The sequence below is a fragment of the Stenella coeruleoalba genome (genome assembly GCF_951394435.1).
Source record: "Stenella coeruleoalba genome assembly, chromosome: 10".
Taxonomy (NCBI): domain Eukaryota; kingdom Metazoa; phylum Chordata; class Mammalia; order Artiodactyla; family Delphinidae; genus Stenella; species Stenella coeruleoalba.
This window is the reverse complement of record NC_137156.1, coordinates 83,677,694-83,702,455: the sequence shown is the minus strand read 5'-3', so window position 1 is coordinate 83,702,455 and position 24,762 is coordinate 83,677,694. Positions and strand designations below refer to the sequence as shown.

General features: G+C 41.9%; 1 protein-coding gene across 1 annotated transcript in view; it reads left to right on the top strand.

Moving 5' to 3' along the window:
• Positions 1-12,906: 12,906 nt before the first annotated feature.
• TAFA4 (TAFA chemokine like family member 4) overlaps positions 12,907-24,762 on the top strand; it is a 174,838-nt gene continuing 162,982 nt past the window's right edge. The window contains exon 1 of the mRNA XM_079935047.1: positions 12,907-12,920. The gene's annotated coding sequence lies outside the window, so the exon portion shown is untranslated. The remainder of the gene's footprint in view (positions 12,921-24,762) is intronic.

Genomic DNA, 24,762 nt, shown 5'->3' with positions numbered 1-24,762 from the left:
CCAGGCCTGGAGCCTATAGCCCCTTGGTTCCCCCAGAGTGGGCCTGGGGTAGGGGTCAGGGGGCTGTTGAGTCTTGTGGCCCACTCTAGCAGGCTCCAGACTCTGAAGGAGTCAGTCTTTGTCATGTCCTGCAAATCAGGAATGAAAAATGGAGAAACATGCTCAGACTTCTGCAAGCCCAAGATTCCCATCTCTTGGGATTAACACCAAGGACTGCCCGTCAAACTTTCTCTGATTTCGCTTAGCCCCAACTCTTTTCTCCTTCCTCTGTACTTCCATAGCTTTAAGAGAGCACTTATATTTTTCTCTATTATTTTTTCATTAAAAATTCTTTCCCTCTCTATATAATATAAAATGTCATTATATGCTAGACCCCTAAAAAAAGAAAATACTCATAATTCCATCATCTGAAAAGAATCATTTTTAACATTTGTACTCTCTTCCTTTATTTAAAAAAAAATATGTTATTTTCTAGGCAAAAACTTGTGACTCCACGAGGGCAGAGCTCTCTTTATTTTTTAGGTGGCTAGCACATAGTAGGGGCTAGGCAGTGTTTGCTGAATCTAGCTGGTTGAGATGAACACAGATCCAGTATTGATTTTATCTTGTTTTTTAAAAAAAAGTCCAATTAGTTATGTCAAAGTTGCCTGGAAACCTCATCAGTCAACTTACACCAGTGAGGAAAGAAGCTTCTCTTAGTGACCGAGGTTCCTGCACCTCTCAGCCCTCTAGGTCTTTTCTTCTGACTCCTTTCTGTCTGCCTGTTTTTTGTTTTGTTTTGTTTGGGTTTTTGTTGTTTTTTTTAAAAGCTTTATTGAGATAGAATTCGTATACCATAAAATTCACCTGTTTAAACTGTACAGTTCAGTGGTTTTACTATATTGACAGAGTTATGCAACCATCACCACCACTTATTTGTAGAATATTTTCATCACCTAAAAGGAAACCCTCTATCCATTTAGCAGTCACTTCCTCTTTCCCCTTCCCCCAGCCCCTGGGTACTCATCTACTTTCTCTTTTTATGGATTTGTCTATTCTGAACACTTCAGATAAATAGAATCATACAGTATGTAGACTTCTGTAACTGGCTGGTTTCATTTAATAATAGAATCAAACAATGTTCTCAATGTTCATCTGTGTTGTAGCATGTATCAGGACTTCATTCCTTTTTATTTTTGCTCTCCCTGCATTTTCCTGTCTGTTGATTCTTCACTTGTTTTGACAGCTCCCTCCCTAACGGTATATGCTATTTGATATTTGCCTTTTTCACCCAGGCGGTGTCACATCTAATGTATCGCTTTGTTCCAGACTCCAAGGATCAAGTAAAAACCATCTTAGAGTTTTCCAGACTGTAAGAAACTCTGTTTATTTCAGGTTTGTGTAATGTAAATACATTACATTACGTTAGACACAATTAGATATCTAACTATTAGAAATCAAGTATGTTTGAAGGTAACAATCTTACACACACACACACACACACACACACACACACACACACACACACACACACACACACACACACACACACACACACACACAGGCACATACAGAACAGTCCCTAGGACTAGATAGGTGACCAGGAAAAGTAAAGTAAAATTTATAGATGAATCTGTTGAATACTTTGTTAAAAAAGAAATAAAAGTACAAAGTTGCAAAAGAGTTTTAATTAGCTGGAGGGAGGATTGGCGTCAACCAGGTTTTAGAAAATAGAAAAGTTATATGACGTTCCAAATTGTGCCCATTTTCTAGGTATTATTAGAACCGAGGGAAATTGGTTCAAGGTTTATCTGGAGCTTTAAAGTCGAGCTCTCAAATCAGTGAGTGTCAATTACCTCCCCATATGCTGCCCAAATCACTTATTATTAATGGTAGTGAAATGGATCACTGGGATGGTAGGATAATTCTTTCTTAGGAGTTCTGTCTCTGAGTACAGTTGAGTTGTTATCATATTTCAGAGGTCTCAGATATTTCTGTATCTAGAATCATCGGTGTTTTTCCTCTGCATATTATTAAGGCATTCATTAGCCTTCAATGGCACTGCAGAAGTTGGCTTTGGTTTAAAATTGTGCCCATGGTAGAAGGAATGTTTCTACAAACCACTTAAAACATTATTAAGCTGTAATCTTTTCCCCCTCAGAATCTCATTAAACCTAAAAAATGGCTAGGCAGTGGGTAGCATTTTCTTTTTTCTTTTTTGTGAATCAAAACATGGAAAAGAATGCAAGCATTAAGAAGTAATGAACACAGGATGCACTCTGTATTCTAACTGTTCATAGTAAGAGCAATATAAAATACTTAGATATCATTACCTCAAATACTTATAATGGGGTTGTTTCTCCTCTATAAGAAATTAATTGGTAATAAATCTGTGTTAGAGTATAACTGGAAGGAAGAACAGACTGTACCAACATAATTTGGCTTCAGGGATTAAAAAGGAAGCAGATGTTGGAATTAGCATCTTTAAATATTATCCCTCTAAGTCAGCACTGGGAGATGAGATGGGTTGTGGAATTTTGCATGGGAAGTGGTAGATTCACTCATGCAAGATTTCATAGCCTTGACTATGTTTTGGGACCTCTGGAATCTACACAAAATTGTACTTAGAGACAGAACTCATAAACAAGAATTATTCTAACATCCTAGTGTTCACAAAATTGCACATCATCTGTGAACGGGGGACATTCTGATCTCCTCTGGATTATTTCAATTTTGGTGGTATATGTTTTACCAATGTGAGCAGTAACGAAAACCCAGGGCTCAGGTGAGATGGTGTTGCTAAATAATGGTGTTGCTGTGGGCAATTCATTTAACTTCCATGAACACCAGTTTTCATATCAGTAAAAAGGGGCAATTGGTAGCTGCCTTGCATACTTGGTAAAGTGGAAAGCACTGTGGAAAGGTAAAAGCCCTAGAAGAATAAAAGGTATATTTTAAATCAGTCAATTATAACTTAAAGCAGCAAAATAGTAAATATTATAGATACAACCCCCAAATATCAGTTTTCTCTGTTAAGAACATTCCTTAGGAATTTATCTTAAGAAAACAAAGGAAGATATGAAGATGTTCATCGAAGAATTACCAAAGATTTCTGAAATACCAGGAGTAACCTGAATGTCTGGAAATAGGGGATTGGCTAATTAAATTATGTTATGAGTATGTTAAGGAATGCTATACCTCTAAGAAAGTTCATGATATCTTGTTAAGTAAAAAAAAATGCCGATTATAAGACATATGTTTATATGGACCCACTTTGGGTTATGTGGAAATACATATATGTATATGAAAAATTGTGTGTAGACAAAACATGAACAATAATCGTTTCTCAGTGGGTAGAGTATAGATCATTTTGGGGGGGTGATTTTTGTGTGTGTTCTTACAGTTTTCCGTATAAAGAATATACAACTTTTCTTTTTTTTTATTAGGAAGATACATGTGTGTATGTATGTGGAATCTCTCTCTCTTTCTCTATCTCATTGGTTTTCACACAGGAGCAATTTTTCTCCACTCCCCCAGGAGAGTTTTGGCAATGTCTGGAGTTATTTTTGGCAGTCGAAACTTGGAGGTAATACCAGCATCTAGCAGGTAGAGGCCAAGGATCCTGCTAAACATCCTACAGTGCCCAGGGCAGCCCCCCCAGCAAAGAATCTTCCAGCCAAAATGCCAATAGCAACATGGTTGAGGAGCCCTGTGCGTTTCCATTCTAGGTCAGACTTCTGGTTGACCTCACACAACTCAGGGGCAGCTGTCCACAGCGGTCTCTCTCGGTAACGCTCACCCTCAACTGACTTTCTTCTTTGCGAACTATCTTCTGTTCTATCCAGAAGCTAGAGGGGAGGCTATTTTTTCTCCAATCTATTGTTCACAGTATGTTGTGGCTTTCTGATATTCAGAAACCTGGCTTCTGAGGCTCAGAAACCCTTTCACAACTATTATCTCTGGCATGGGTTTCAGCGGCCTGTTTTGAAACTCACAAGCCATGGCTTTGTCTCTTTGTTCTCCGAGTTTGGCTTTGCCGTATTTCCCCCTAGGGTGGTAAGCATATTGTCTAGCTGCTCAAATTTGTTCTGGGCGAGGATGGAGGTTCATAGAGTAAAAGGAAGCAAAGGGAACATTTTAAAAATCATCTCAGAACATTTATTTATTCCTTAAAATGTACGTCACTGTGTGCTAATAACCTTACAAAATAAAGTGCTGGCATGATGAATCATACTTTATTTTGTGTTGCTTTAAAAAAATCTTATTAAAATGCTAGAATATCCTCAATTCACCAGGGGCAAAATCGACTCAATGTGGAACCTTGTTTGTTAAGATTGCGTGGAAGTGTTGCCTTGGGGGTGTCTCCATATTCAACCTGACACCCACTTCTTGAAGTTCCACCTCCTTCTCTGCCTTCCGACCCTTTAGGCCTGTGCTCATTTGCAAGGCTTGCTTAGAAATTCATGTGTAAGAGGGAGATTCTCTTGAATTTTTCAGACTGGGCACACTGTGAGGATGAAACCACATAAGCATGGCAGAAAAATGACCAAGCCCTCAAAAACCAACTATTAGGAGTCCCTTTCATCTTATGGCACCTAGAAGCACAATCACTGTTACCTCCCCCAATTCTGCCCCAATCTCTCTCTTTCTGGTAGAGTGCACAACATGCGGAACCTCCATCAGTAAGCTGAGTCAGCAGCTCCCTGAACCTGTCATTCAGAAGTGATGTGGTCTCACAGTCAATGTTTCTCTCTGCTCTGATCTCCAGTTTCTGTAGGCTGGCTTCTTCATAGCTTTAGCTGCACATTGCCTGTAATTGTCTGTCATGTCATTTAGTTCAACTGACCCATCTAAACGTTCAGTCCCTCGGGCTCCCATTTTCAGATTCCAGAGGAAAAGCCTGATTAGCCCATGCCGCTTTTCTAGCCGGGCCACACAAGTCAGAAGTATTGGATGGATGGACAGTTCCTGGTTAAGGAGCCCAAACTAATCTAATCAGCTGTTGTTGTGTGGGTTGGTCCATCAGGGCAGCAGGTAGGGCAGATTCCTGCCTGGACATGAGCTTTTATTGTCCAGCACTCTCTCTTTTGGAGGAATTTATAATATGATTAGGGTGGGACTGCCATCTCCTCTGCCCGAACTGGGCATGTAGATGGGCTTATGAAACAAGCTGGGCCAGATTTCTTTAACCTGAAGCTAAAGAAGAATTCTTGTTGCATTTAGGGTCATTTGGATGGAAAAATATGGCACAGAGCTGTTGAAGGACTTCTTCCCTGCCTTTGGGAAGAAGCCTCCTCTTGGTTGGGAAGGATGAGGCCCATCCCTGCAAAAACAAAAACAAAAAACAGAAAAACAAAGCCAAGAGATGGAGAAGATGTGCCCTCCCTTAAGTACCAGTATCCAATAACACTTCTGGAGCATCTCAGTTACGTAAACAGACAGTTACCCCTTTCAGCCTATGTCAGTTTGTGTTGAGTTTCTGTCACTTGCAGTCAAGAGTTCTGGTTAGTATGCTTTCTCATAAGGGGAGATTTGGCAGGCAGGCAAACGTCTAGTCCTTCACTGTCTTTAAATCCATGGGATTTGAGGTCTATTGATAGATTTGGCTTCCATGGTGGGTAAGTCCCTGATCAAGGGTGTTCCAAATGTCAGAAGTCCAAGTGAAGCCTTTTAAATCCTACTTTAACATTCATGACCTTTTACTAAATAGGTAGAGGCAAAAAAATTCAGGTCCAAAAATAAAAGTCAACTGGTGTGTGGGGTTTTTTTTTTTTTGCATGTATTAAAGTAGGGCAGGTGAAAAGAAAGTTGGAATAAAACCCAATACTTATTTTTCTGCTTTGCCCAAAACTTTGCACTAGACGTCTAGTGCAAGAGAGTAAATAAGACAGGTAAGGATGGAAATGGGATTATTGTTTCCACTGTTAGTTTGCTACAGTATCAATTTGCATGATACAAACTCAGCATGCTGAGAACCCAAGCACCAAAGATATTTGACCATCTTCCATTCTTCACCACCATCCTCCTCTGGATTGTGTCTTTTCAGAAGAAGCTGAGCTGGTGAATGGGGAAGGAAGAGAGTCATAGTACATGTCATCACTCAGTGTGATGTGGGGTGGCTGCCTCTAAGAGCTGCAGAGTTAGAAAGAGGAGGAGAACGTGAACATTGGAGCCAGGCTAGGCCTGTGGTGAGGTATAAAGGTGACTATAAAACCTGTATTTACCCAGAATATCATTCTCATCAGCCTATCATTGGTCAAGCATTTCTGCTAATAGAGTCGCTCCTAATTTTACAAATGTCAGCTCTCTTCCTGATTTTGTTGGGTCTCACCTTCCTGATTTTGCCATATGCCTAAATTATTATTGTTATCATAACACTTGTCTTCAATTGGAATCACCTTTTAATTTAGCCTCATTCTACATAACATTTTTCAGAAAATCACAGGTTTGATATTATCATTTAACTTTTTTTCCTAATATACATTAAAATAAGTTACAACTGTTAAAATAATTCTTCTGTGTTTTAGCTAAAATCATTTTGCAAACCATCTTCGGGATGCAAGCCACATTTGGAAAAAACTGCATTAATATATTGTTTCTAATGTTACCGCAGGTGTATGTTACAAATAGTGAAGGGATGACAGTTAGAAGCTTTATACTTGGGTATCACTAGTAGACCTCATAAGGTCGTTCGTGAAAGAGGCTAAGTGAGAATCAGTAAATTTAGATGGAGAAGAGGGGTTAGAGAAACATTAATTTCTTGTTTATTATTTTTCTCTCCTGCTAGATTGGCAGCCCTGTAAGGACTGGGTCTCTGTCTATCTTGTTCACCAATGTATCTGAGCAGATAACAGAGAGCCTATCACATAGTAGAAACTCAATAAGTATTCATTGGAGGGAGAAAGTATGAACTGAGTAAGGGATTCTATCAGGTCATCATGGTATTCTTTTGTTAAGTTTTTTGAGGTCAGGGGTTATGAATGTCTTTTACAACTGCATCTAGATTGCCTGGTACAATGTCTAGAACACACACACAAAGTTTAAAAAAATTTTGTTTACATGAAAGTGTGTTTAGTCTAAGTCTGGTAAGTTGTGATACAAATTGAATCACATCTCACATTTTAAGCTTGAAAAACTTTCCATTTTAGGTTGATTTAGAAGAATTTTCACTAGGTTTGAAAAAATTTTTTAAATTGTGATAAAATACACATAAAATAAAATTTACTCACAACCATTTTTTTTTTTTTTTTTTTTTTTTTTTTTTTTTTTTTGCGGTACGTGGGCCTCTCACGGTTGTTGCCTCTCCCACCGTGGAACACAGGCTCTGGATGCGCAGGCCCAGCAGCCATGGCTCGTGGGCCGCTCCACGGCTCGTGGGATCCCCCCAGACTGGGGCAGAAACCCACGTCCCCTGCATCGGCAGGTGGAACCCCAACCGCTGTGCCACCAGGGAAGCCCACTCACAACCATTTTTTAAGGGTATAGTTCAGTGACAAAGTACATTCACATTGGTTGCCACCATCATCACCATCCATCTCCTGAACACTTTTCATCTTGCAAAACTGAAACTCTGTACCCATTAAACAGTAACTCTCCATTATCCCCACCACCTCTCCACTCCATTCCACTTTATGTTTCTATAAACTTGGCTGCTCTGGGTCCTCATACAAAAGGAATTATACAGTATTTGTGTTTTTGTGACTGGTTTATTTCACTTAGCATAATGCCCTCAAGGTTCGTCCTTGTAGCATGTGTAAGAATTTCCTTCATTTAAAGGTTGGATGATATTACATTGTATGTCTATATCGCATTTTGTTTATGCATTTATGGACACTTGGATTGCTTCTACCTTTTGGCTATTGTGAGTAAGGCTACTATGAGCATGGATGTACACATATGTCTTTGACAAAAATTTTATATGAATTAATAAAAGAATCAATGAAAGAATGAATTAATGAATGACAGCAACAGTCTTCTGCCTAGCTTGGGGGAGTATGACCACATTGGGAGATGCTGGGTCGAAGGGCTGGGAAGAAGAAAGGGTACCAAAAGGAGCATTATTTCTTTGACGATTCTACCTGAGGTTGGTCCTGCCTGGAACTAGCTCAGAATGCTCCATGCACCAGCTCTTGTTCGATGTCTAAAAATGCCTTCCCACTGTGGTTTCATAAATCCTTCTTAGGCTAATTTACCCTGAAGTGCTGTGCTTTTCCAAGGCATAAATTATTGAAGGAGTTGTGGCCAGCAAAGGGGAGGATAGTGAAACCCACCCGAGCTTTCCAAAGTGAACAGCCAGATACCTTGTCCGAGTTCCGGAAGTTTAGAGCAAGCCTGACCAAGGCATCCCAGGCAGGAAGTCATTGAACTGACAAAATGGCTGCCTACTCTCTGAGCGAGGCAGGGGAATCCGGGATCCGGCGAGAGGTACCTCACATCTTTTCACCACTGCAAGTTCCCCAGGCGTTCTCACTGAGCAGGACTGTGGCGAAGCCACGAGAACAGAAAACGATTCGCAAAGGCCAGCTGAAGCCGTCTTTAGATGTTCACTCTCAGCCAGGAGGATCTATTAGTATCTGTGTAAAGAGGGCGAGAGCTGGCATCCTGCATTGTGCACAGCACTTGGTCTGGCAGGGGGCACGATTTTCTCTATGAGTTGAGCGAGAGGAGGGAACCTCTTGGTGACGGGGAGCTGTCAGTGTATGAGATACGGATGTCTGTCAAAGTAGGCTGACCTCTAAGAAGCTTGACGCATGTTTCCTCAGAGGATGCTGAAAAACAGGCTGAAAACAAAAAGTGTATCTGTCGTTTCATTTATCAAAGTTCTTGCAGTCCCCGGTTTGAAGCAAGAGAAAGCAAAGCAAATATCTGGCTAGAAAAGTGAACTTGAAAGCTAGAGGGCTGGCATGTAAAAAAAAAAAAAAAAAAAAAGAAGTTAGAAAACAGTGCTTTGAACATTTCAAAGACAAATGCAAAAGAATAGACAAATGCTTTTTGCTTTCAGCTCATGCACCCTAGCGCAAGCCTCACAATGAAAGAGACTAGCTCGAAGCCTAAGTCTGCAATTCCATAGTGGTTTTAACCCTGGGCCTATTACTTTACCTTTTTTGATCCCCAGTTTTCCCATCTGTGAAACGGATGTTATAAAAAGAATTTCCCTTGTAGGGTGATGGAGATAACAGTCCATGGGAGCACTTAGCAGAGTGAGCCACATTCAAGCCCCCGATTAATGTTGTTCTTTTTATTAGTCTCTTAAGTAAAAATTACCTTCAGAGTACATGAGCATCGCAAAAATTTAGAACTGAAGCTTCACTTGATAATAAGAGCATTTTAAAAATAGGCCTGGGAGATTCAGAATGTTCTTTCGGAGGCACAGTCACTCATCAGCATATTGATTAATCATGCCTGGTCGTAGGCTAGATGTTATACAAATGAGGAAAATAAACACAATGTTCAACTCACGTGATGTCACTACCTGTAAGCACAGAGGCACATCACGGGATGTTTTGTGAGAGTGTGTGTGCAAAACCCTGTTGGTACGACCTTCACGGGTTCTTACATAAGAAGATAAGTACTTTGACCCCATTTTTATCAAAAAGACGTTGACTGATTTTGTACCATCTCAAAGGATGCAAATTGGGTAGCAAAGAGAGAAAGGAAGAGTGGTACAGAGTAAATGGCATGGACGTTTTCTTAGAAGAGGAATTGTTATTTCTGCCTGGAACAATTTTTGTCAGATCTTTGCTTGGATGGCCTTTGTCACGGAGGTCTTTGCTCAAAACTCACTCCCTTCATAGGAACCTTCCCTGGGCAGCCAATCAAAATTAAACCCATCCCCTTGTTCTTTTAATTCTCTAGCCTTCTTTTCTTTTCTTTTAAGCACTTATTCTGCTCTGGAATTAGCGTGTTTATGTTTGTTGATTTGTTTACCGTCCAACTCTCACCATAATGATATACACAAGTCATGAGAGCAGGGACCACGTCCACCTTGTTTGTCACCATATCTCAGAGCCTGGCAGATAGCAGGCATTGGATAGTCGATGAAGAAATAATTGAGTAATTGGGGCTCCTTTGGCTTTTAAAAAAATAATAATTTGCCTTTTCTTGTGGTGGTTTGGTTGGTAAATCTCAACTCAGATCATTTTGGCTTCTTGTTAATACACAAAAGCCATAAAGGTCATTGGAAATTTGTAGGTGAGTCACAAGAGTATCATCTTACCTTAGAAACATACTTGTATTAGTTTGTTAGGTTGCTGTAACAAAGTGCCACAAAGTGGGTGGCCTAAGCAACAGAATTTTATTATCTCACAGTTCTGGAAGTAGTCATTTTAGATCAAGAAGTTGGTAAGGCTGGTTCCCTCCGAGGGCTGAATTTGTCTGTCTCCAAATCTCCCCTTTTGATAAGGACACTAGTCACATTGGATTAGGGCCCACCCATATCACCTCATTTTAACTTGATTACCTCTGTAAAGACCCTGTCTCCAAGTAAGGTCACATTGCAAGGTACTGGGGGTTAGTATGTTAACGTATGAATTTTGGGGACACAAACCCCTAACAATCCTAAGCGTCCAGGATGGGAAAATATGATAGTAGTTTGAGCCACACAAAATCGCTTGCATATTTTTCCCCACCAGGACAAGAAAACTTCAGTCCAGGGAAACTTAGACCTATGAAATACAGCAGGACTTAAGTAAACACACAGACCCATGCTTGACACACAGTCCTCAATCAATCAATATTTGGTGACTGCATGGCTGTTCTTCCAAATGAGCTGTGCTCTCAGCTCTTCCAAGTCTTTGTTCCCATGTTATCTTCTCACTGAGAACTAGCCTGACCTCTGTGTTTAAAATCACGACCTCCTTGAGCTCATTTCCCTTTCTGCACTTTATTTCCCTCTGTGACACACCTTCTACCATACTGTGTACTTCACTTATGTACGGTTTTCATTGTTTATCTTCCCTCACTAGAAGGTAAGCTCCATGGGAGGAGGAATTTTTACTGTTTCATTTACTTCTGTTACTTCCGTATATACCAGCACCTGTTACAGTGCCTGACACAGAGTATGCCTTCAGTTTCACTAGGTGAATGAATGAATGCTGTCAGAAGAGACCTCTGGCATCTCCTGGCATGTAATTTCAGGCTTTCCTTGGATCTGCCCTGTCCTCCGAAGAATCTCAGTGTTGAGGGACTCCTCAAGGATCAAGCCCTGCCTCTGATGCTTGAATTCCCTCTTAGACTGTTGACGTCTTGGTAATACGACGCTCTTTGGCTGCAGAGCCCCAACTCTGAGACTAAAAGAGCAAACGACTGAAAAAAGGTTAAACGATACATAAAATCGTATGGCATGACGTGTGTGTTGTAGAACAAAGGCATGGGGAACAGAGGCAGGAAGCCTGCAGTAGTTCAAGCAGTAGGCTCAGAGAAGGGCAAATATATTTTGGAGTACAACTGGGGCAAGATGATGCATAACGGTATGTCAATGCAGAGTAAGAGGACCAGAAGGTAAGGCAAACCAATGACAGTGAACCCCACAGTGATAGAGGGCAATGCTTCTCAAACTTTATGCAGATAATCACCTAGGGATCTTGTTAAAATGAAGATTCTGATTCTGGATGGGGTCTGAAAGTCTTCATTCTTAACAAGTTCTCAGGGGATGCCTCTTCTGGATTACACTTTGAATATCAAAGAATATGGATTCTGCAACCAGACTTCCAGAGTTCAAATTACAGTTACCACTGATTAACTGTGTGATCTTCAGTAAGTAATTGAATGTGTCTGTGCCTCAGTTTTCTTGTCTATAAAATGGAGATCAGATGAGGTGTTCTCTGTAAAGTGAATACTATATAAGTGTTGCGGATTATTGCTGTTACTTGGGGAAGGGAGAGGGAAGAGGATTTGGTATGGGGTGTGAGGCAAAGAAGTCTTAGCTGTACTTTCCTTTTTTCTTTAAATTTTATTTATTTATTTTATTTTTGGCTGCGATGGGTCTTCGTTGCTGCACGCAGGCTTTCTCTAGTTGCCGGGAGGGAGGCTACTCTTTGTTGCGGTGCGCGGGCTTCTCATTGCGGTGGCTTCTCTTGTTGTGGAGCACGGGCTCTAGGCACGCGGGCTTCAGTAGTTGTGGCGCACAGGCTTAGTTGCTCCACGGCATGTGGGATCTTCCCGGACCAGGGCTCGAACCCGTGTCCCCTGCATTGGCAGGCGGATTCTTAACCACTGCGCCACCAAGGAAGCCCTTAGCTGTACTTTCATAATTTTTAAAGTAAGAAAGTATTTAGGTAATAACTGTGCAGGTTTCCCTCCTTTTCCTTGCAAGTAAGTTACATAAGAAGCTGGATTAGTTATGCATGTGCTACGCACAGGGCTGCTAAGGAAGCCTGTTTGCAAACTGCTTTGGGTCCTCCGATGGGGGCACCGTGTGTGGGGATTGTTTTCGATTGGGAGCCGAACCCTAAATTCCTCTTGCTGAAGCAGGGCTCAGCGAGGCTCTCAGTTAGAAAGAAGAGCTTTCCCCAGCACGCAGTGAGTGGTGGCCACAGCGAGGCGCTCGGGAGAGGCACCGGGAGTCCAGCACCCTGACAGATCAGGGGTACGGGGCGGGGAGAGGGCCAGCCCACGTGGACCACCAGGCAGGGCGGGGGGCGTGGGTAGCCAACCAGTCTGGCCAATCAGCGCAGCCCGCGGCGGCCCGGCCCCTCCCCGCGGGTGCGCTCGCCTGGCTCTGCTCGGCACTGCTGGCTGCTCGCCATCCTGGACGGGGCGCACGGGTTGGTGCGGTGCTGTCGCCAGACCGGACGAGTGGAGTCGAAGCCGCTGCTTCAGCAGACGTTGGTTTTCCAGATGCAGTTTCGGACTTGTCTTCAGAGAGACTTGGGAGCTTCCTTTCACAGCGAGCCTGCGGAGATGATGGGCCACTCCCGGGACATCTGCTAGGAGGCGGCATGGTGAGCGTCCTGCGGATCCGGTGCGGAGATTGGTGCCTCGCCCTGGGCGCGCAGTTCCGACTTGGCTGCCGGCTTTAGTCGAATAAGGAAGGTTGAAAGGGAAAGGAGGGGGTGGGAAGATGGAGTTGGGGTGGCTTTGGACCCCATGCTCAGGGTACGTCTCCTGGGCAGCAGCTGCCTCTCGGGCTGATACCTGCTTGACTCTGCTCGCCCGCTCATCCTGGCGCTCTGGAGTGCGGGAGTGACCTTCTGTGCGGTAGTTGCCGTGCACTCCGAAGTTGGAAGCAGCGCTGCGAAGTGGGGATTTGCGGCACGCTTCCAACTTCGGGGTTTGTGTCTGCTATTCAGAGATACTGGGGGTGCTCCGTGGATGCGGGGAGAGATCACTTAATGGATAGATATGAGGAGGGGGAGGGCAAGCTCTTGTTTTGGAGAAGCCAGCCTTGGGGTTTCATCCCTTAGGTCTGAGCCGGCGTCCGTATAAGGGCCTGCAGGAGGGAGCAGGTTAGCCTATACCTGAACCCCTGGTTGCTGGGCTGTTGCTGGAAGGACGCTCCGTGAGCCCGGGGCACGTCTTCCAGTTGCGAGCGCAAAGCTTCCGCGCAAGTGGTGAACTGGAGCGGGTCTGGAAGTTCCGTCTCTTCCCACCTTAGGTACCTCGGATTTGTCCACCAAGCCGGCGTGTTTAAATTTCTTTCCCTCTTTTTCAATTTCGTCCGCTGTTGTTTTATTTGCCCTGTCAGTCCGTTCCTGGAAGGGAGGGCGTCTTTAACCCTAAGCTATGAGCTCATCCTCGGGGAGGATGGAGTGGAAAGTCTGATATACCGCACCTACGGAGGCAGCCCCAGCCAGACACGGTGCCCCTGGTGCGTTTTTCTCCTGCATCAGTATCACGTAACGCTTGGGGGCTCCACGGACCCCTGTGAGAGCCTTACCCAAGCTATGAATCAACTTCTCAGCAAGATGTATATGCATACGTTCATGGTTACTCGCTGAAACCTACCCATGTGCCCATCCCCCCACAGGATTTAAGGACCCCCTTGGCGAAGCGTCTGTATCCCTGTACTCGGTTCCCCTTTAACTTTTCAACGGCTGTCCCTCTGAGACGGGCAAGGTTGATATGATGTGACAGGCGACCCCGGTGTGTGGGAATGACATGTTCGAAGCCTCGGTCTGATTCTTTCTGTAATATCCGTGGTCTGGGGATTGTCCACAACAACCCGAAGCCCCTACCTGTAGACCCAGATGCCCAAACTTGTGCGCGTTGATGGCTTAGTTTTCTGATCATAGTGGCCCCCTCCAGGCCACTTGCTGAGGGGCAGTGAGGCGAGGGCAATTTGTCTGTGTGTCTGAGCCCAGTTCAGGCAGGACCTGGATTTAAAAACAAACAAAAGTCTAAAATAACTGAAGAATGTCCATTTCCCAATATAACCTGCATTTTCCCCTCAGTCATTTGAGGATAGATGTGTGACTTGAAGAATTCTTCAACAGTTCATTGTGGGTTTTACACTGAGGAGCATTTCTGCTAAGTTTGCAGTCGTAAATCAGTGTGGAAGCCCAACACTTCCTTTTGACTGGAAATACAGATCTTAATAAGGCGGTGTGAGAGCAGTTTTCAGAATCATTATGGCTAATGATGACTTATGTCCTCCCAAACTGACCGTGTGTGTTGGCATTGCTCATTTGTGCAAAGAGCTTTCTTTATCTGTGTAGACATTTCTTGATCAATATTCTCATCACCAAAAGCTGGATTTCAAGGTTTTCTTCCTCAGTTCTTCTAATTTTTCAGCTTTGGATGACTTTGCTCTCTTTCCTCTATACCGTCTTAACCTTTGAAATTTATTGTAAGGTTTTAAGCCACGATTTGATGTGGCCAGTTTTCCCTGTTAAAATATAAGAAAATTGCTCTTCCCAGAAAAGCAGTGGCTGCCAATTCATTTATTTTTGAATGACTAATTCTTTTACTTCTCCCCCAAACACACACACAAAAACCCTACAAATCATCTTGATTATTGAATATTTCTCATTGGTGGCAACATTTCCATATTTCTAGTACTAGAAGGTTCTAGGTCACTTGAATTTCACTATTCTTTTTTGGCTCTTTTTAGAGAGGTGTTTTGTTTGATGACCTAGTTCCATGTAGTCACACACACACACACACACACACACGCACACACAAAGATTCTTTGCTTTGTCTCCGTACCTACTTTTCAGTGGCACGTAGCCTTTCTCTAATAGCTGCTTTTATCTGAACAGCTCATTTGTTGGAACACTTAATAAAAATACTTTGTTATGTAAATGATGTGTTGGTGCATATGATATTAAAACTGCATTCACTGGAGATTAACCCATGGGTATGACATCATCACCAGCCAATCCTCTATCTGATTGGAACATGCATTGACAAAATCACATTATCATATTCAGCAAGGGTTTCTATATTGCCTGTGATGAATCAGAAAAAGAGGGAAGTCCTTGGGCTCTTCCTAACTCTCAATTAATTGCCCAGTTGGAGAGTTTTGGGGATTTCTATACTAAGAAGCTTAACTTAATAATAAAATTCTCGGATTCCAGTTTTATAGATCTCTGCAGTATTGGCATAAGTACATTTCCCCTTATGCTTTCTTCCTCTCTGGGAGTTTTTCATCCTGCATTTTGGCTCTGTTTCTTTATAGATATGGAGAGACGTCATAATAAATGGACTAACCCTTTGTTTTGTTTTTTTTTTGTCCTCGAGATAGATGGAACATCGAGGTGATGGACTTATTTGTTTGTGTACATGTGTGCATTTCATCAGGCGCTGGATATAAATCTGCTAAGGATTAACAACATAACTACAAGGCCTGAAGCCAATCATAAATGACTGGGAGATCGTAGTGTACTTTATCCTAATTTGTTGAGAAGATACAGGATTGAGGGCAAGGGGACAGGCAATAGGAAAAAGGTATCCACAAATGGGTTGGTGCAGTGATCTTGGCTGCTGTAATGACTTCATAATTATTTGTTTTGAAAACATTATTAGAGAAAGCTCATGTCCTCCTTAGGCAGCCCTTACTTACAGACGTAGGCTTGAATGGGTGTGTGGAGTTGGGCTTTGTAATAACAGCTCACTCACTTTGTGAACTCCAGCAACCCACCTCTCACAAGGTAAAATTAATTTTGGCTTTCCGTGTATTTAATATCTATTGGAAAAATAAAAACCACTCTTCTTGTTTTGCAGTGGCCATTCAAGTTAAACCCATTTTCCTCCATAAAGTCAGTTAAGAGGGCGTGTGTGTGTGTGTGTGTGTTTAACATTAAATTTAACTGTGCAATGTGGTTTAAGGAAAGATTCAAAGGCTCATAGAATTTTAAATCTGGAAAGTACCTCAGAGTTCAGCTTTCCAGAAGACCAAGGGTAGGAGGTGTTGTGACTTGCATCCACTGTGGGCTTAGAATCCCAGGGTCCTTACTCCTAGCCCACTGCTCTTTCCAACGAAGACCTACAGGGAATGGCTATTGTGATGTGCTAGGACCCCGCATTTCAGCTGTCTCCATGGAGGAGGACCACACCACTTCTTACATTATCAAGGCTCAGTTAGTTAGAACATTATGCTAGTTGAACCCAGCTCAGGATTTGGTAACTGTATGCACAGGTTAGTTTCGGTCACTCCCTGGTAGCTGTCATAGTATCTGCAGTTATAGTATCTGCAGTTATAAAAGAGACATTTATCTGGGAGGTGATGGTGGATGAGGATTGGGTAGAGTGACTAAATTTGGACCTATTTGAGCACAGGAAAAGACACAGATGATAAAATGAGACATCATTTAAGGTCTGAGAACTCAAAACATTCATTCATTGTGTGATAGATTCTTCTTTCATACTTTGTACTTTCTAGTTGTTGTAAAACCGAACCAGTGATTTGGAATAAAACTCTTTTCTAGCATGGTTGTGAATATTGATAATGGTATCTTACCTCTGCTGAACACTTAGTGTGTGCCCGGTATAGGATTAATAACTGGCTTATATAGATAAACTACTGAATTTGAAAGATTCATGCATTTAAAACCAGGTTGGATCTTTTTTTGGCATTCTTTTTAATCCAAAAGATGGCAGGATCTTACAGTAGCAAGTCATTAGCATGAGCATAAATAATTTTCATCCAGAGATATGGTAGTGTCAGGTATTAGGAAGCTCTTGTTAATAAAATGTCAAATAAAAGGAAGATGCCGTGTTTAGAAAGATGGTAAAGATGTGGATAATTTGTCTCCTTTTATAGGATTGTTTTTAGTATTGTTAGTGCAGAAGAGTAAAATATCCCTTTCAGAAAGATAGGAAGATGTCTTTGTATTTTTATAAAGTAAAGAGAGAGCAGCAGCATTTTAAAAAAAATAAAAATACAGCATTGCAGGAAAAATAACCTGTGTTAGCTTTGTTCGTGCTGTAAGTTCATTCCAAACTAGAACGCAGGTGAATGTTTCTGCAGCATTTCACTTGTCTTAACTCTAAAGGTGGAACTGTCAAAAGCTAGAGTTACTATTATTATTAGTTTTGTAACAAGCACTGTGACTGCTTGAATTCTCTTAGTTTTACATCTGTGCCATGTGTCATAAAGTTTTCTCTGCAAATTCATGTTTTTTACTTCTTTATTCATTTTCATATCATCCTGTGCTTAATGAATCATTAAAATATTGATGTGTCCTTGTTATAACCAAGGTACTTCCTTGTACCTCACTGAGCCTAAAACTTCAGACTTTAGACACAGCTCCTAAAGTAATCAAGGAAGGTTTCCAGCAAGGAAGAAACCTAAAGATCATCTAGGGCAGTGGTTCTCAACTGGGGGCAGTTTTGCTCCTCCGGGGACATTTGTCCGTGTCTGGAGTCATTTTTGGTGTTACAAGTTGGGGTGGAGTTAGGTGGGTCTCTAGTAAGTAGAGGCCAGGGATGCTGCTGAACATCCTATAATGCACAGGACGGCCCCTGCAGCAAAGAATACTCTAGCCCAAAATGTCAGTAGTGTTGAGGTTGAGAAATGCCGCTGAAGTGCAACTTTTTGGGCCCAGAGTCATGAAATGGCTTATCAGTGTCCCCAGCACCTTATGTCTGGCAGGGAACCCAGGTCTCTAAATATATAAGCCAGGATTCTTCTAATCACTCTAGGCTTCTGTTTTGTAGAGTTCTCTGTTTCTCTCTCTCTTTCTAATAAATTTATAAAGGTAATACATGTTTGGGGTAGCAAATTTAAACACTATGGAAGGGTATAAAATGGAAAGAAAAATGAACCCAACCCTGACATTGAGACAATTCCTTTTTATATTTCAGTAAATTTATTTCCAATTCCCTTCTTCTGCTTTTATCCATATACAGACATTTAGACCAAATCATTTAGATAAATGGGGTCATACATCCTATAATCTGTGTCCTGTTTTGTTTACTTGGCAAAGGGCTACTGGAGGGCCCTTAGTGAACCCACAGCTGGGAAAGGAGGCTGACGTCCACGTGGTCAGGTGACATCCACACTGTCAGGCAAAATCCCCTTGACTGTGGAGACCTCCTGTGCAGTGGTGACCATTTTACATGCATTCGTATGAGACTCAGATATGCTCTGGGGCCATTCTAGGAAGGATGGTGAATCAGTGAAAAGAGCTATATGCCATTCTTTTTCTTTTTGAAAAATATTTATTTGTTTGGTTGTGCAGGGTCTTAGTTGTGGCACGCGGGCTCCTTAGTTGCAGCATGTACGTGGGATCTAGTTCCTTGGCCAGGGATCGAACCCGGATCCCCTGCATTGGGAGCCCAGAGTCTTCATGACTGTATGTTATGCTATTTAAAAATTCATCTTAATGCATTCCCCTTTGCCAAAGACAGCAAGTTTCATGATGTTAGTGTTGGAACGAGTCCTTGAGTTCTCCCTATTTTTTTTTTTTTTTGGTGTCCAGTTTAAGATTTAAAGTACCTTGAAGGACAAAATAATTTATACAAAGAGGTGTTTAATTGAGACCAACCAAAGAAAATATTATTGGGGTGAATTCTCTGCACGTATCAGTGGGGCAACAAATCACAGGGGCCCCTCGATCTTGCCATCTTCCTTATTAGTTAAATCATTTGGCAGCTCTACCAGAAGCAGCCAGATGATAATGTAAACATCTGTTACCTTTTCTCTGCTTTCAGAACTGATTATGCAAGCGGGCTTCACATCGGAGACACACAGCTTTCTTCATCTGTATTTTTGGATTAATTCCTTCTCTCTCTCTCACACACACATCCACACACACACACACATCGTAGGCACAAATCAAAAGAGCCATAAAATTGGTGACCATGAGCCCAGTGCTCCCAGGATAAAACTCCCATCTTTCTTGCGCTCCGTCCTGCTCTTTGCAGACCGTCGGGTCAGCTCAGGAGCACGGAGCTCCATTAAGCAAGCTGGGGGATGGCTGTGAGTCTGTCCCTTGGTACCGGTCTCATTCTCTACGTGTGCTGCATTTCCACCACCTCAAAGCCTAGGGCCTTGATGATCAGCTGAGGAGATTTGGGAAACTGGTTAACATTTAAACATCCCCAAGAAGGTCATGTAGGGGTAGGGGTGAGCGGGGTGGGCAAGGAGACATTTAAATGGAGTTGGACATTGATAGCCAATGTCTCTTTCACTAGAGTTTTCTGCTGGTATTTGCCATCTTTACATTAGGGAATGTTTGTTAAATATTTGCTTTGTTGACCTTTCAAAAATGTATGGTAGTAACAATGGCTATCATTTGTTGAGTAAGGATGTTGCTGGCTACTGCACTAAACATTTACAAAAATTGTGGTAAAATACAAATAACATAAAATTTACCTACTTAAACATTTTAAAGTATACAGTTCAGTGGTATTAAGTCCATTCACATTGTTGGGCAACCATCACCACCATCTATCCACCGAAATCTTTTCATCTTGGAAAACTGAAACTCTGTACCCGTCAAAGGACAACTCCCCATGTCCCCGCCCTGCAGCCCCTGGCAGTTACGATTCTGTTTCGTATCTCCATGAATTGAGCTGCTCTGGCATCATGCATTAGTTATCCTTTTGTGACTGGCTCATTTCACTTAGCATGATGTCTTCAAGGTTCATCCATGTTGTAGTGTGTGTCAGAATGTCTTTCCTTTTTAAGATTGGATCTATTCCACTGTGCGTATACACCACATTTTGTTTATCCATTTATCCGTCCATGGACACTTAGGTTAACTTCCACCTTTTGGCTATTGCAAATAATGGCGCTATGCACCTGGGTGAACAAATATCTGTTGGAGTCTCTGCTTTCATTTCTTTTGGGTAAATACTCAGAAGTGGAATGGCTAGGTCGTGCGGTAATTCTATTTTGAATTTTTTGAAACCATCCTGTTTTCCATAGAGGCTGTAGTTTAGTGCACTGTCTGATTTAATCCTCCTTCAAGCCCTACAAGGTAGCTACGGTCATCATCTCTATCCTGTGCATGAGAGAAGTGAGGCGCGTTGGCATGTCGGCACACAGGTAGCTTGTGAAAGAGCCATGAGTTGAACCCAGGCAGTGCGGTAGAGCCAAAGCTCTCAGTAGAGTATCCATTCTTCCATTTCAGGAAAGATTGACTGGACTCCTCCTGTGTATGGCCCAGGAAGAATGGGGAATAAGAGCTAAGTAACAAACATGTTGATTCCAGAGAGAAGCTCTAAAAGTCCTCATCCTGCCACACTGAAGAGTTTGAGTGAGACATGGGTCAAATACTCATTGAGAAATTGATCTTTGATCAAAATAATAAGCCAGTAAATAACACAGTGTGGTTCTTTTGGCTGTTAATATTAGTGAGGGCTGTCTCAAGCCCTCTGGCAACTACTAACCACGCAGCCTATGTTTTTATAGAACGCCATGCCGATTTTGTTACTCGTTGGAGGTGGTGGGTAGTGGTGGGTTGAGACAGTACAAGGAAATAATCGAGATCAGGATACGCCTTAGGTCAGATCTGAGTGATGCCTGAGTTTTTTCTTTACAGAGACAGCGAGAAGAGGACATGGGCATTTTTTTCCCCACCAAAAACACAGCTTAATGGAGTTACTGCAAAAGAAGGCACATATAGTCACTTTAGAGAATTAACAATTGATCAGTTTTGTGGTGCCCGGGTCCTTTATAAGCACCCCATGTTTATTCATTATTGTGATTACATAGCGGAAGCAGCTCGATGTGAAGACATTTAAGTGTACTTGAAATTAACGCCTGCACCAATCGGTATCTGACGGGATGTTCTAATTTGATTCTAAAAGTCTAGAAATAAGGCTCTGTTTAGGTGCGGGGGTGGCCCTCCTGGAATCCTCAGTCAGATGTGTGTAGTTCATCTGCAGGGTTTCTGTGTTGTTTGAAAGGGAACTGGTAATGTTGGAACACATCAGCTCCACGTTTTTCATGGGGGAGTCAGGGGAGCAGAGAGTAGAGTAAGCTTTGCCATTGAAACTGGTCTACCATACTGGGTTACCCTTTTATGATGGGGCAGCAGGCTCTAGTGTTCTTGATAGCAGAGGGGGGGCAGCTAGTCCCGACATATACATGACCAAAGTTCACTAATCCTCCTACAGAAGTATTAATCAGGAAAGGAAAATACTCTTCCAGTTTGAAAGTTAAGGTCACCGTGAGGAAAAGGACTGGCAAGATTCCTGGAAGACTCATTTCTTCAAGACATTTTGATTCCGAATTGACTCTCTTCACATTTACAAAAGACTTGGGATCCCAGGTGTAAACTCAGCTTCTGGTTTGATGTGCAAATATTTCTGAACCATAACATAAATAGACATGAACTTAAAAGCAGTTGACTACGTCTGTATATGAGTTTCAGTGCCTTCATTTACTTAGAGGTAAATGAGGAGGGGAGATGGATATCAGGTTCATGTTGATTGCAGGTTTGTTTTTGTCCTCTGCAAATTTTGGGTTTTTAAGTCTATTTCATATTATCGATCTTTCTTGGTATGCTTGTCCCCCAGTTCCAGTATTATTGCAATTCTTAATATTATCACTTAGAACGGTGCATAAGAATGACGTGGAGGGCTTTATTAAAATTCAGATTCCCAGGCTCACCCCCCAGAGCTGCTGGTTCAGCACGTTTGGGATGGAGCCTGAGAATCTGCATTCTGACACGTTCCCACAGAGCTCTGATGCTACCAAGCCTCAGACCACACTTGGGTTAATACCTCTTTTTACAGTTCATTTTCCAGAGTTAGCACTTTTAATGCAAAGATTTTCAGAAAACAAGGCTATGTTGATTAGGTGGTGGGTTTCACGTTTTGTAATACATTGATAAGCTTGTCTAAATAGAATGCTTGTGAAGATCGACTTGAGTTCCTGAGCCCAATATACACACTGGATGTTGGTCGGATCGGTGTTATGGATGAGAAACTGAGGTTGATTATGTCACTAAACGTCTTTTAGAGCATAAGATGCATTTTCTGTAATTGAGGACTTTTAAACTAAGAATTGGATAGTTCTTTAAGTGGACGTTGAGGAAGGTTTGCTGAATGGAGCACATAACTAGGATATTGCCTTCTTCTGTCATGTGGCTGATGTCTATATTGACTAGGGAAAAAAATCTGGCTTCTAATTCCATATACTTTTGAGTCTGACTTAAACTGTAATCCTGTCGGCAGGTGACATACAGGAATTTCGTTTTTGTTCCCGCATAGTTAAGATTCAGCAGATGTTAAAAGCTGATGTGGATTTAAGGTTTCATCCATTCTGGGAATAATTGAAGATTTAGTCAGGACCAGAAGTTGGAGTTGTAGATAGAGTTATAGGACTTCAGGGGGTATGGAAAGTTGTTGCACAGATGCCTTGCTTCTTGTGTTCTCCTGCCACTTGGAGGAAGAAATTGTCTTCTGTGTTTGCTTAAATGAAAAGCTTTTGGTGGATTTGACTTTGTCTTGCACTAGTTAAAAACATGTGAAGTTTGCAAACTGAAGTCTCTTCTGAATAAAAGACAAATGAAAGGGGCTTGATTAAAAAAAAACCTTTAGTCATTTTTAAAAAGGGGTTTTGTGAGATTTTTTTAGAGATAGCCTGGCTTACAGAAATGTGTGGGTGTTGGTAGGAAGGGAACTGGCAACCACCAAGAAGAGTGGATGGGCTGGGTCAAAGGCATTTAACCTCCTCTGTCTCCAGAGCTGTGTTCTGATTACATAGCTGGTTTGTGGAGGTGTGGTGCTTTCTCTAAGGCTGTGGCATGTTGCATATGACTAAATTTGTACTAACATTTTCTTGGGACCCATCAATCAGTGTTGTCCCTTTACTTTGGTCATCTCTGCCCAACTGTCAAGACGCTACGGCTCTCCTCCTTGGCTGCCTGCCACTTTGCCCTTTGTCCGCCTCAGCCCTCAACTGCAGACAGTTAGAAGATGAGGCTTCCAAGCTGAATGGCAGATGAGGGCACAGTGGAACATAGCTTACGTGGAAGACTAAACAGCAGAAGCTTCCAAACTACAAAATTGCCCAATTTTTTTTTTTTTAAGAACAAATATCCACTTAGGAAAAACACATGGCATTTGATTTACTGTAGAGCCTGATGCATGTAGACTGTGTCCTCTGCTGGCTGGGAATGGCTGGTCAGTGTTATTACAGCTGCTACCATTGAATCACACGGACAAGGATGCCACCAGTCGTCATACAGGATCGTAGTGACTTTGTGGAAGCCCCGCTGGTAACACACGAGTTCTAAAACAGTAAAAGTAAACTTAGAGTAAGACGAAAAGTACAGATCACCTTTAAGAATCTCTCTAACACCTTTCTATTCTTCACCCCCTAATTCTTTTAAGAGTTTGGCTTATATTTTTCTGCATATATTTAAAATAGTTAATATGCATTATCCAAATGTGAAGAGAAAATGTACTGAGGATGTCCTAGTAGACTCTCTCTAACCATTTGAAGTTGATTTGTCAATGCTCACTGATCAACAGAAGTAGGAAGCATATCTGGCATTTAACTTTATTTAAAATTTATAATGTGGAAACATCAAAATATATTAACCTGCTCTACTTATGTTAGTTAAATTACGCATGTTTATGAAAGATATAATGCTGTGTGTGAAATTTTTTGCTTAAATAGTAACATACGGTTCATCTGGTTCAATAATTTGCAATGTTCACTTGTCATTGTCTTTGAGGTCTATCCATGTTGATACATACATAGCGCTTGTCCATTTCTCTAACTGCCATTAATGTTCCATTGTGAACGTACTACATTTTAATTAGCTCTTCTCCTGCAGATGGGCATTCATATTTTTCCCCATTTTTTCTATTACTGAGAGTATCATGAGAACATTCTTGAACAAATTCGTACTTGACATTAACTGAGACCCAGTGTTTACTGTTTAAAGCCCTCTCATAGTTACACATCTCTTTGTATTCATGTGCACGTGTTTTTCTGGAGTAGAAGTGGAACTGCCAGGTCAGGGGGTATGTTTCAGAGCATCACGTTGCTTAAGGATGAATCTGGAAAATGTGAGGATGCAGAAAGCCTGTTTCATCATTATGTTCTCTTGGAATTAAGATGTACAAACTCCTATTTGTAGTGAGGTGGATGGACCTAGAGTCTGTCATACAGAATGAAGTAAGTCAGAAAGAGGACAACAAATACCGTATGCTAATACATATATATGGAATCTGAAAAAAAAAAAAGGTTCTGAAGAACCTAGGGGAAGGACAGGAATGAAGACGCAGACATAGAGAATGGAGTTGAGGACACGGGGAGGGGGGAGGTAAGCTGGGATGAAGTGAGCGAGTGGCATGGATATATATACACTACCAAGTGTAAAATAGATAGCTAGTGGGAAACAACTGCATAGCACAGGGAGATCAGCTTGGTGCTTTGTG